The following is a 13,548-nucleotide window of genomic DNA, read 5'->3' on the forward strand; positions in this document are numbered from 1 at the left end:
GCACAAAGCAGTGAAGTACTGGCCCAAGTCACACAGTTAGTAAGTGGCAGTGCCAGAATTTGCAGAGTCTGTCTCCAGGGTTCTCGCTCTTAACCAAAGCAGGTGGAACCATTCCCGGCAAGGACTCCTGAGCCCACTATCCAGAGATCTGACCTGGCTTCCAGGATGATGGATCCAGGATAGGTTTCTGGGCAGTGGCATGGTAGGACCAACTGTCAGCCTGCAGAGGTGAAATCCAGGTAAGAAGTTAAAATCGCTTGGTCAGGGCAACCCAGTTATCAGCCCAAAATGCCCAAACTCTGAAGCAAACTCCAGGTTTGGGGCTATAAAGGAGCAATTAGGGATACCAGGCAAGGCAAGGGCTTTCAAAGGTAAGGGGTCTGATCCTGCCATGATTTCCCTAAGTTGCTGAGGTTTCTCCAGGTCCCTGTTTGAGGGCTCCTGGGCCCCAGGAGTGGGTGTAAAAGAGGCTGTTTGAGGTGCTGAGCTAGCCTGTCTTTCAGACATCCCTTCTTTTCCACTTCTAGTTTCTCTCTCCTCCTAAATGTTGATGTTGATATTCAGATGTTGCTTCAATCTTCTGTTTTCCTCTCTGTATATTCCACCCAAAGTGATCAAGAAAATAATGCCACTAGCCTGAGCAATGAAGACTGGGCCACCCTGGGAATCTGCTTCCCCAATTTTCTTCCTTTCCCTTCCACAGTGCCCCCTGACAGCATCAAGAGGAAATGTTTCCTGACCTGTTGTCATTGTGCTGAAGAGTTTTTCCAGCAAAGAGATAGGGAGTGGAGGATAACTGACATTTTCTAACCTAGTTGTGGTCTAGCTCTGGAACCAAGTATGGCCTGCTATTACTTCATTGGATAAAAGCTGTCATAAATTCTAGAGCTCAGGTGCAGTTGTGCAGAGGAAAACAGGCCAAGAATCTAATAATGGATTCTTAATTACAGACTCCGTGCCAGACACTGTGATTCACATGAATTATCTCATTCAGTTCTCCTAACTACTCTAGGAAGTACACCCCATTATCATTTCCATTTCACAAATGAAGAATGTGAGAGTTAGAGAGATGAACTACTCAGCCCAGGGTCACATAGCCAGTAAGTAATGGAGTCAGATCAAACCCAGACAGTGAAACCAAATCCCACTCTCTCCATTACCACACTACACTCACAGATAGTCCTCATTTATCTGGCCAGAAATTAATGATAGCATGGTATTTTGGCCTCACATTTTGGTGGGCTTAGGTCTTAGGTAAAGTTCCAAAATACCTGAAGGCAAAAAAAAAATTTCCTAATAAAATTTAGGTGCAATGTTTCTGTCTCAAGGGGAGAAAAAATCTTACAAGTTATGATTCAGCCTTAGTTCAGCTGGATATGTGTGCTTTTATTTGACATGAATCTGTTTGCTCTTTTACAACCAATACACAGTACACTTCTCTGTTTCTAAGGCATTTGGTGGGAACTGCTCTTAAAGTGGAGCAGGCCTTGCTCCGATGCAAACGTGCCTTTTATCAAAGATCCCTAATGTGATCCTTCTCAGGGCTGCTCTTCTCAAAAATCTCAGTTAAGAATACAATCACTTGTGGTTTTAAGTATTCAGAACTGTTTTTCATGTGCCTGGAAATCAGCCTGGGCCAAAATTTCCATTCGCCCCACAGGAAGCACTTTTTGTTTGCTTTTATTTTTTTCTCATTGTTTCATTCCATGACTTAAGAGGGTTTTGATTTGTGTATGCAGATGCCTGGAGTGGGGGTGGGGAACGGAAAGTCTGTCACATGAAAAGGGGAATGTTTATTATTACTTGCCTTGTGGGCACCAGAGTCAGAGATGCCATATGCTTGGTCTGCTTGAAGCTCTGCAGGTAAATTTTTTTTTTTTGCTTTGCCTGAAACACACTGAAAGCAACATTTGCTTGTGTAGAGCTCCCACACCAGGGCCATTAGGTCCAAACAATGGGGTTATAAAGCACCCCCAAAGTATCTGTGCTTCACCTAAGCTCGGTCTGCCAATCTGAAACAGAAAAACATTGAAAAGAAGTGGGCTTCCTAATCAAAATTGTTTCTCCTCCTGTGTCCCCTGTATTGCTGAACGACACCATTTAATCACCCGGAAACCTGCTCACCAGCCCCCTCCACTCCCCACTAACCCACCAATAAGCCCCATTGCTCTGCTTCCGGGCCGTCCGCCATGGCATCGTCCCTCCTCCCCCAGGGTCACTGCCTCAGACCAGGCCCCCAGCATCCCTCGCCTGATGTTGCCGTCCCCACTCTTGCCCCATTTCCATCTGTTTCCACACTGCAACCAGAGTAAGTATTCTTTGTAAACTGTAAATCTAACTCCTCTGTGCTCCCCCGCTACACCCTCCATGGGCTTCCTGTCCGTCACAAGACCCTTCAGCACATGGCTCCAAGGCAGCCTCATCTCTTGCCACATTTGTTCTTTCTTCGTCCTGCACCGACTGCCTCAGCCATACTGAAGGACAGGGAGTTCTCCAGATTCCTCAGGCTGTTCTTCCTCCAACTGCCAGGAGCCCTCTTTTTGTCCCTGCTTCCCCTCCTCATCAGCCAGCCTCCCTTCTTCTGCAGAAATCCTAGCATTCTTTAGACCTTTGCTTACACAGCCATCAGTTTATCAAAGAAGGCTCTCCTGACATATCCCTAGCAACCACTCCTGTAACTCTAGTCCATCAGGCAGCTTTCCTGAGTCCTCCTGAAGGCCCTTTCTATCCCTAAATGTAGAACCCTCCACCGCAACGTGCGGTGGCCCGTGTGCTTTCCTGAAACCCCTTTGAGTTGTAAGCAGCGTCACAACAAGGACTGGAAAGCTTTCTTTGCAGCCTTATTGGCAGTGCCCAGCACAGCACCTGGGACACAGTGGGTGTTCCACAACTATTTGTTGAATGAATGTTTGAAGAATCCTTGACTTTTGAAGGAAACATATTACCTCAGGAACTGTCCATCACAAATTAACACTTTGTTTTCTGAATCATTTATGAGGGCAGAATATTATATAGCTGTGTTCATAATTCACATAGAAATTAATTCAATAGTATAATAGTTAATCATCCTGACCTATCTCTTTTCTGAGAATTTGTCCATCACTACTCATCAGATAAAAGAACATTAAATTCTAACAACTAAATAATATTTTCCCATAAAAGTTGTTCATTAATCCACATAGCCTAGAACACTGCACATTTCCATGAATGGTGAAAAACAAATCACAGTGTAAGATGTGACTATAAAGTGATATGATTAGTAATTTTAACAAAAAGCCCCATCTTAGTCACTCTGTCATCAAGGCATTCATTCTGATGATGGTGCCATTGCTTAGAATGGATCCCATTCCCTCCAACCTCTCCAGGGCTCTGGATCCTGGGTCCTGTGTTTTGCCCCTGGACCATCTTCCTAAGCTTCTTCCCCTCCACTCATACACATGCTAGAATGTCTCCAATCATGAACACATGAAACACATGTCCTCAGACCCTGCAACCCCTGCCATCTACTTCTCTCTCTCCTTTCTTGGTAAGGAGACATCCACCCTCAGTCCCCACCCTTTGCTGCTTCCTAGAGGTTCCTCAGCCCACTGTGGATTGGTTTCTCTCTCTATCGTCCCATTGAAACTGCTTTCCCTGAACTCACCCATGAGCTGCACGTTGCTGACTGCACCCAACACTCTCCTTCCCTCCCGTGACCTCTGTGAACCATTTGGCACAATACTGACTTTATGGTGATGTTACACTTACTTTATCTTGAGACAGAACCACCCATTCCTAACTGAATTACCAGAACTAAGAGCCATTCTGACTTTTTAGGATACTTTGACTGCCTCTATTCTGATCTATTCTGTGTTGAGTAAAGCCTGTCAGAAGAAAATCTTTACCCTCCTAATTTTAAATATTTCATCCAAGTCCCTTTGTTGGTCATATGGTCAGAATCACTGCTTTCTTTTTTAGCCTCCATCTTTCAGACATCCCTTCTTTTCCACTTCTTCTAGTTTCTCTCTCCTCCTAAATGTTGATGTTGATATTCAGATGTTGCTTCAATCTTCTGTTTTCCTCTCTGTATATTCCACCCAAAGTGATCAAGAAAATAATGCCACTACTAATTAAAATATTAAATGGGCTAAAATATCAGCATCATTTTTCTTGTGTCTGTTACCCTGATTCTGAAAGCTATCCAAGAAGTGTTTTGAACCGTCACACCACCATTGAAATAAGTACATAATCTTTCTCAAAAGATTGAAACTCAAAAGATTCACAAACAAAACATATCTGAAGACCGAGTTTGGCCAATAGCCTATCAGTTTTTAACCTCTGCACTAAAGGCTAACACTCATTTGGTAGTTTGCATGTAAAGTCAGAAGAGCCTTCTTCTAAGCTTCATTGTTCATCAGCAGTGCAGCCCTGAGCAAGATGCCTAACAGAAGTTTATGCCTCTGAACAGAAGTTTGCTCATTTATAACCTCAGAGGAGCCTTGTGAGGATCAAAAAATAAGGTGTGTGAAAGCTCATAAGAGAGCTATTAGATGATACCAAAAATCTAGTTATTACAATTTTAACATTTCACGATTTTGTCATGATTTTTTGAAATTATGAAATGTGAAATGTTAAAAATGTTAAGTGTTAAAAATATCTTATATTTTGGCTCATCTCAAATTTTTATTCACAGGATCAATACTGATGATCTTTCTGAAAACCACTAGCATCTTTGACTGTCCATGGGTGGAAAATTTGTAATCAGAATTTGTAATCAGTAATTAATGATTTTTAGGATATAAAATGATAACTCCAGGCCTATAAAATTTGTTCCATTTAAAAACTGTTCTCTTTCTTTCCTTCTTCCTTCCTTCCTTCCTTCCTTCCTTCCTTCCTTCCTTCCTTCCTTCCTTCCTTCCTTCCTTCCTTCCTTCCTTCCTTCCTTCCTTCCTTCCTTCCTTCCTTCCTTCCTTCCTTCCTTCCTTCCTTCCTTCCTTCCTTTCTTCCTTTCTTCCTTTCTTTTGAAAGTACCTTAAGGGCAAAGGTAGCATTTTCTCTAAAATTTATTTAGAACCTAAATGCCCTTCACCCAAGAGGCTCAGATAAACTGGAGCACAATTTGGTAGAAATGACATTAAGTCAAATTACATTCAGTTTCTTGGGTTGGGCTTTGTGTGAATGGATGACACCTACTGGTGTAAACTGAAAATCTGCTTTTTGTTTTTTTTTTTAAAAAATAAGTGTTCATCTTTTAAGCCAAAATAAAGAAAAGAAAGAGAAAACCACATCCAGCAGAGGCCAACGCTGTCAAAGTATGATTGCCAGAGGTACAAGCTGAAGATTCCACGGAATCATTAGAAAAATTTGTGCCTGTGAGTGGTAAAAGCAAGCTGTATGTATCATGAATATATGAGGTTAATATTTAAATTTTTATATAAAATTTCTAAAGAAAAAATACATAATTTCTATATAAAAATTGGAAGGATAGTCACCAGAATATTAATTTGCTTATATTATAAATGATTCTTTTTCCTTTGTGATTGTCTGTACCTGTAAATTTTATCCTCTAATCATGTATCATTCTCCTAACAGGAATAAACTGTGTGTGTGTGTGTGTGTGTGTGTGTGTGTGTGTGTGTGTGTGTGTGTGTGTGTGTGAGATAGCTTTTTTTTGTTTACTAGAAGTTTTATGAAACTACCTTATGCATGAGGAAGCAGAATGCCTTAAAGCACAAAGGAGAGAAGAGATTAAATAGCTTAGTAATAAGCTTTCAATTCTGACCAGGCAAGACCTCTGGATTTTTCTTCTTAAAAAATATCCATTGTTACCTAGCTGTTTTTCCAAATGAGCCTAAGAGGCACTGTCAAGTGTTCACAAATTCTCCCTGTCTCACCTCCCCAACAACACCCAAATTCCATTAGGATTTTAATTCAATACAGTATTGCATGCCCAGACCTCTTTGTTACTACATCTAATCCCAGGAACACTCTACACCTAGTAATCCATAGCTTTCTTAAACCATTATATTTTAAAAGGCAAATGAAAGTTTAAAGCAGGTATAAATCTAAGCTCATATTTTTTTGTCAATATCCATCTTTATTTTGTGATCACTGTTTCATGGCTTGAGGAGACACTGGTGGCTTTAAGTAATTAATGTGTAACAAGAATTTTCTCCATTTGTAAGGGCTGAACCATTTGAGAAGAGGACAAGGATCTCACAAAACCTAGAAAATTAAGTGTGCACTGATAACTAAACCAAAGGAGTAGCTGTTTGGGACTTACAGAAAGTCAAGAAAAATCAGAGATGGCTGAAAAGTTTGATGGAGAAAATAAAGCAGAATGTCTTGAATATCAAGTTAGGCAAAAGAGGTGATAAAAGACAGGAAACATGTTCATTCATATTTGTATGGCATGGCACAGTTTACATGATACCTACACATAATGAATAACTTGTACAGAACAGTTATCATTCCTGTGGTGTCGGATGGAAACCTTAAGTCTCAGAGAAGTTAAATGTTCTGCCCCAATTAGCTTGACTATAGTCAAAATCAGAACCCACCTATGCTTGCCTCTAGATTAGTGCTCTTATAAGTACCTAGAAAGAAAGAAAAACAAAGTTGCTGGGTTTATCCTGGAGGCTTGGCTCTATTTCAGTCTCTCAGAGTCTAGATTTACCTATGCCTAAAGAACGCAGCTGTAAATAATCTTGGACCCAGCCTCTCCTCACATAACCGTTGGTCATTCTCCAGGTTATGGATGTACTGAAGTATCCAGACCTCTGATATGCACTGGAAATTTTCAGAAGTTGTCTGATATAAAGATACAAAGTTTTGGCAGGGGCAATTATAAAGCCATGAAGATTGTCACGTTATTATTCAAACCACTACCTTCAATTCTTAGAATTATTTTGCAACAGATATAATAAGTTAATTATCAAGACACTGTGAGTTCAACCTGGACCCCCAGCCCAGAGGATGAGCAGCTTCAAATGGCAGATTGAATCAAAACCCCCACTAAGCAGGGGTGAGGACGGTGAGGAAATTGTCAAGAGTGATACTAAAGTTCATCCAGAATAAATTTTTTTGTACTAGGCCTGTCATATATTAAAACATATTATAAAGTTGTAACAGCTCATTTTATACTGGCACAAAGATAGACAATTCAATGGGAAAGAACATATATCAAAACTAGGCCCTTGTGCATATAAAACTTTCATGTAAAACTTACATAAAACAAGTCAATGTACAGGATGGAATTCAGTTGCAGAGAACAAACTGTTCTTTCTCCTTTGCCGGAAAAGGATTTATTGCCAGATATTACCAAATCTTTGGAAAGGCTGGAGAAGCAGATTCTGGACTTAGCTTCCAGAAATAATTCCCAGCCCCTAGACTTACGTGGTTCCTATCATGATCATAAAAGCTACCACGGCCACGGTTGGAGGCTGTCACATCAGGAATCCACTGATTATGAGACTACTCTGCCTCTGCCATAATTTGTGGCAAATTAAATGTCTTCTGCTTTTCTTCCATTAAACATGATTCTGAAAGTAAGTGTTGTGTTGGCACATGTGATTGGTGGAATCAGAATTATACCTGAATCTCAGCTGCCAAGAGAGGCCAGAAAATGTGGTTTTCAGATCCCTAGCCTCTACAATATAGGGAAGGCTTACTTGGAGGCTGGAATGGAATTTTGAGCAAGCCAATTCTCAGCATTTCACATCAGCTAGGAAGAAAGAAATATTTAATAAATGATGCCAGAATATTTGGGTAGCTACTTGGAAAAAACATTCATTTAGATCTATACTTTACACCATACATTAAAATAAACTGCATACAAATTGAAAATTTACATTATAGAATTCACATTACAAAAAAGAATATGGAGGAGTATATTCTAAGTATAAAAGCAACAAAGGAAATTTCATAAGGAAACATTAATAGATTGGATGCAAAAGAATTCTGCACATAATTAAGGATTATATTTCAAGCAGATTAGAAACAATGTTTACAAGAAAGGGGAAAAGAATTAATGTTTTTCATATGTAAAATCTTCATGCAAATTGACAGGAAAACACTAAGACCTCATAGACACGTAGGCAAAGCACTTGAATATATAATTAACAAAAGAGGGAACATGTAAAAAATGTGTGTAAGTATAACAGTGACAAAAAGAAAGATGGGGTCAAAATATTAATATCAAAGAAAAATCCAAGACAAAAAGTTTTTTCATGTTGATAAAAAGCACAGTTCACAACAAAGCTTTACTAGCCATAAATCTTTATATTTGTATATCATTGTTATTATATATAAAATAAAAACTGCCATAAATATATGGGAAATTGACAAACACAATAATTACAAGAGACTGTTCTTAGTTTTTGAGAGTTCAAATAAGTAAAAAGTTTAAATAGAATTTGAATAATAAAATTATAATAGTTGATTTATTAGATACATTTTAAGCTTTTAGTCTATTAAAGAATAATCTACTCTTTAAACACATATGGGACATTTATTTTTAAAATGATTGTGTATTAGGACTCAAACCCTCAATATAATTCAAAGGTAGAATGCACACTTTCTATACTTTCTTTGATCATTAGACAATAAAACTAAAAATTACTAAGAGAAGTTTAAGTGTTAAGACATACCTACTTGAAAATTGCAAAAAAAAATCACTCTCTAAAATAACTCTTTGGTCAAAGAGTAAATAGAAAATTATAATGGTAGACTAATAGAGGAATATGAAATAAGACACAATTTACCAAAACATATTAGGTGTGGCCAGAGCTATAGCTGAGGAAAATAAGTGTATACATAGAAATTTAGTGGTGTTTTTATCATTAAATTAGAATAAAATAATACTAATGAGCTAATCATTTAAATCAAGAGATACAAGAAAAACTAAGACTAAAAAGCAGAAACACAGAATTAACATTTTTAAAAACAAAAAGTACTGAATTAGGAAAGACAAATTATGAATAATGAAAGTTCTGTTTTTTATTTTAAAAATCAATAACATGCAAGACTATATTAGTATAGACATAAGACAGCCAAATGCACAGTATTAGAAGAAAATAAAATACAAATACTGATGAGGTTTTTTAATTTTTAAGAAAATACAACATTGAATACCATGTGCCTTTTTTTTAATATGGTTAAAATGGCCAGTTTTCTGAGATACAGAAAATTGAAATAATTAGAAGACTGAGTAGACTACCAACATTGGAAAAAAATAAAAATGGAACCAGGAAATTAACCCTTACAAAAGGGGGAACCCAGACTATTCTACAGGTGATTTCTTCAATGACTTTCAAAAAATAGATAATTCCCATGCTATTAAACTATTCTGGACCATTAGAGGTAAAGACTGAAAGCATTTCAGTTTATTCTGTGAAACTGAGATAATGCCAATAACAAAATCTAACAAACCAAACTCAAGATCCACAGACCAATCTCACTTACAAATACAAATACAAACACTGACAATTAAATACTAAAAAATCTAATCCAGTGGCTTATTAAGAGAATAATCCACCAAATAGGATTTACTCCCAAAATACAAAGATTGCTTAACATTAATAAATTTGTGTCTTATTAACTTAAAGGGGAAAAATAAATAATTGTCTCGGGAGATACTGAAAAGACTTTCATTAAATTTAGCATCTATGCATTATTTTTAAAAGGAAAAATCTATTAATATATCAGAACTAGAAAGATATTTCTTAATCTGATGCAAAAAAGTTTCTACCTCATATCACTGGACAATTATTATGCTTAAATATTAAAAACTGAAGGAATACCCTAAAGTTTAGAGGAAGTTACTACCCCTGCTTTTCAATATTCAGGAAGATATTTAAAACACCTAAGTGCTTTACATTTTTTAAGAGGAACAATTATCAGATATTAGTTCTAATTGATTACCAAGACAAATCAAAGAGAATGAATTGACAAGGTATCCTTAAGAAGGAAGTTTTATGAGGCAGCCAAGAACAAAATAAATGTAAGAAAAACCTAGTTTTTTATATGTTGGGAAAAAAACCGAATGGTCAGAAAACTGTAGGGAGAAAATAATAAGTATACGTAGTCACTATCAAGAAAGCTATGAAACTTATTAAAGGACATAACAAAGATTTCAATAAATGAATAAACAATGGCTCTGGGTGGGAAGACTCAATGTGATAAAAACATTAGGTCTCTCCAAATTAATTTCTAAATATAATGTTTTGCCAACCAAAATACCAACTGGATTTTTCATGTTCAGGAATTTTTATCAAATGATCCTAGAATTGTTTTGGAAAAATTAATTTGAGACTAACCAAGACAGTTAATGGACTGGTATGTGAAGAGTCAAGGTGGCTGAGCCCTAAGAATAGGTGTGAGACTTAACTAAACTGAATTCAAAATCCAGATGCAAATCCACATAACATAGGAATTTACTAAAATGATAGATAAATAATTTCAAGTCGGTGGCAGAAATACATATTTGTTTAGTAAATAAAGAATTAAGAATAATTAACCAACTATTTGAAAAGAAAGAGCCCTACCTCATATATACAGTAAAATAAATTCCTGATTCAAAATTAAATATGTTTACAATAAAATCATAAAAGAATTAGAAGAAAATTTCAATTAGGAAGTTATACCCTGTTTGGAAGGATATACTCCTTCACAAACATTTCTCAGACATTCTCATCTATACTGTTATATTTTTTTAAACCAATGATCATGTGTTAGAAAAAATAAAGACATTTATTGGAAAATATATAGGTAATTATTTGCCTGATCTCTTGGTGAAGAAAGTATTTTAAACCTAGAAACAAGTGAAAAATAAAACATAAAGGAAAAACATTGATAAATTTAATTCACAAAAATTCACAAATTTTCGTGCATCAAAAATCTAAAATGAGAAGTCAAATGGTGAAAGCAGAAAAAATATTTGCAACTTATATAACACAATGCCCATGTGATCAACATATAAAACCTCTTACAAGTCATTCATAATAAGATGAACATTCTAAGTTTAGAAAGTAGATAAAAGGCCTAAGTAGGCAACTCACAAAAGGAAAAATGAAAAAGTCCAAAACCCATGCTAAAGAAAAAAAGTTCAAGCTCACTACTAAGCAAAGAGAAATGAGATACATGAAACCATGGCAAACATTTTTTTCCAACCAAGTTGGCAGAGATATTTAAAAGATATTAACTAAAATCTGCTGTCCAGTTTGGATAAAGAAAAAGGTAATGGGCACTTTTATCCACAGTTGTAGGTGTGAACATTGATATAACCTTTTGATGGACAATTTGATAATAAATATCGGAAGCCTTAGAGTTACCTCACATGGTCTCCTGATCAAGCAGCCCCCTCCCAGAAGGCCTGCCTACCACTGTATCATATATTTCCAAACAGATCATGGCCCTCATTGATTCTTTAATGGAAACCCCAAGCCTGTATACAGATAAGCACCCACATCCACATGATAAATTATTATGTCTATACATACTCCAAAAATTCAGATCTTGCTTTATCTTCTTTAAGACCATTTGGAGTCATTCAAATGATTGAATGAATTCTATTATTTTATTGTTTAGTGTTGGATGGACAAAGTCTGAACAGTAATGTGCCAGAATACATAACTACTTCAGCTTTGAAAAATTGCCCTGGAAATAGCCTTAGAAACATATTTATGGCCTGGCAGAGAATAACAGCAAAAACAATTAGAAAAATGTAACAGAAACTTTGCTTTCTCAGAGTGAAGAAAGGAGGCCTTAGAATATTGTTAATGCAACTTAAAAATCTGTAAGAAACAAGAGGAACTCCTTAACGTGATAAATTTTTTCATTGTTCCAGTAGCCTGGTTGCTACTATGTAAACAAACTAAAAATTAATCCTACATATTCCGGTGGATGGCCTTTGTCTTCATTTTGCTTTACTTCATCAAACAAGTGATATTCCTAACAATGGATAGATGGCTTCTATTTCCAAGAAAACATGCCAGCTGAAAACCTACACAGAATTTTTTTTTCTGCTAGTAAATGTATTTTCAACATGCTAATCCACCTATCCCAGCAATACAAAATTAAAGCACAAAATTGAATCCAGGAAATTTGATGATAAACAAAATGTGTAGAACCCAACATAACTGCAATCTTGATTTTAAGAATACAGAGAATATATTAGTCAGGAATTTCCATTATAAGTGACAGAAACCCAGACTGGCTTAAGAAAAGAAAAGGAAACTAAAAGTAAGCTCAAAAGAACTCCAGATATAGCTAGATCCAGTAATCTATCTTTATTTGTATTTCCTTTGTTCTATTTTCTGTTTTCTGTAGGCTTCATTCTGAAGCAGGTTATTCCAAGGAACTCCAGATTTATATCCTGCCAGCTTTGCAAATGTGACAGTTTATAAAGAGTATAGAGCACTATCAGAAGTCCAGGTCTGACGCACTAGACTGATAGGGGCAGATGCCTTTTAAAAAAGTAATCCCTGTGGCAAAGGAGATGAAGAGCCCTGATTGGCTAGGTCTGGTCACATGCCTATCCCATGGCAGTGAGGTCAGCTCCACCCAAACACATGAATTAAGGGTTGGGGGAAAGTGGCCCCTAAAGGAAAATCAAGGTGCTGTTAACCAGAAGAGAAGAAAAAGAATGTTGGGCAGACAAAAACAGCAGAAGCCTACACAGATGGGAAAATGCTTTCTTCATCTTGACACTTGGGATAAAATAAATGTTCAAAGCATAGTATAAAAACTCACTGTAGTAGGATGTATAACAAACTTTTAGATTAAATAATTGACAGTAATTACTAGGAACTTTTTCTCAGTCATTTTATTATTCAGAAAAGAGAAGGAGAAAATGGGAGCCTGGAATTAACTTTCACTGTTTGTACAAGGCCTCATATGCAACAAAAAATGAAACACATGGAGTGAGAAGGACCTTTTCCACCCTGCTCTGTGCTTTGGAAGGCTGACTCTACAGACAGCATCAACTTCCTTAACCCCTGGCTTCCTTTTGCGTTCAGTTGGGAGAGCTCTGGTGGGAGGTTGCAGGGCAGGAGGAAAGTGAAGCTGAGGATTTATTCCCCAAACTACCTCCTCTCAAAACCATAGCTTCTGTCTGGGAGCCTTCTCTTACAGCCATAGCTACTCCCACACCTCTGTCTGGGCTCTGGTAAGCATTCCACCTTTGACCTTCAGCTCAAAAGGGGTAATGGCTTCCTGCTATTGATTGCCCAGGGAGGTTTCCCCATCTCTTACCAGGTTTCTTTAACCCTATTCACACCTTTGCAAATAAGCTCTTTATTAAACTTTCCTCAGTTACTCCTGCTTTAGTTTACTGCTTATTTCCTTTGGAGAGGGGAGAGTGCCCATTAATTCCAAGGAACAATTTTGTAAAGAGAATGTTTTAGTAAGTGTCTAAATACATATAGTCATTTCAGGGGGTGAGATAAGAAAAAGGTCTTTATTTCACCTTCCCCCTCACCGACTGATCTACTCACTGATGGATACATTTCCTTTAAGTGGAAACAAAGGAAATTCATCTTTCACTACCTGTAATGGGGAAGGTATAATGTG

The sequence above is a fragment of the Manis javanica genome, chromosome 12 (assembly GCF_040802235.1).
Source record: "Manis javanica isolate MJ-LG chromosome 12, MJ_LKY, whole genome shotgun sequence".
NCBI lineage: Eukaryota > Metazoa > Chordata > Mammalia > Pholidota > Manidae > Manis > Manis javanica.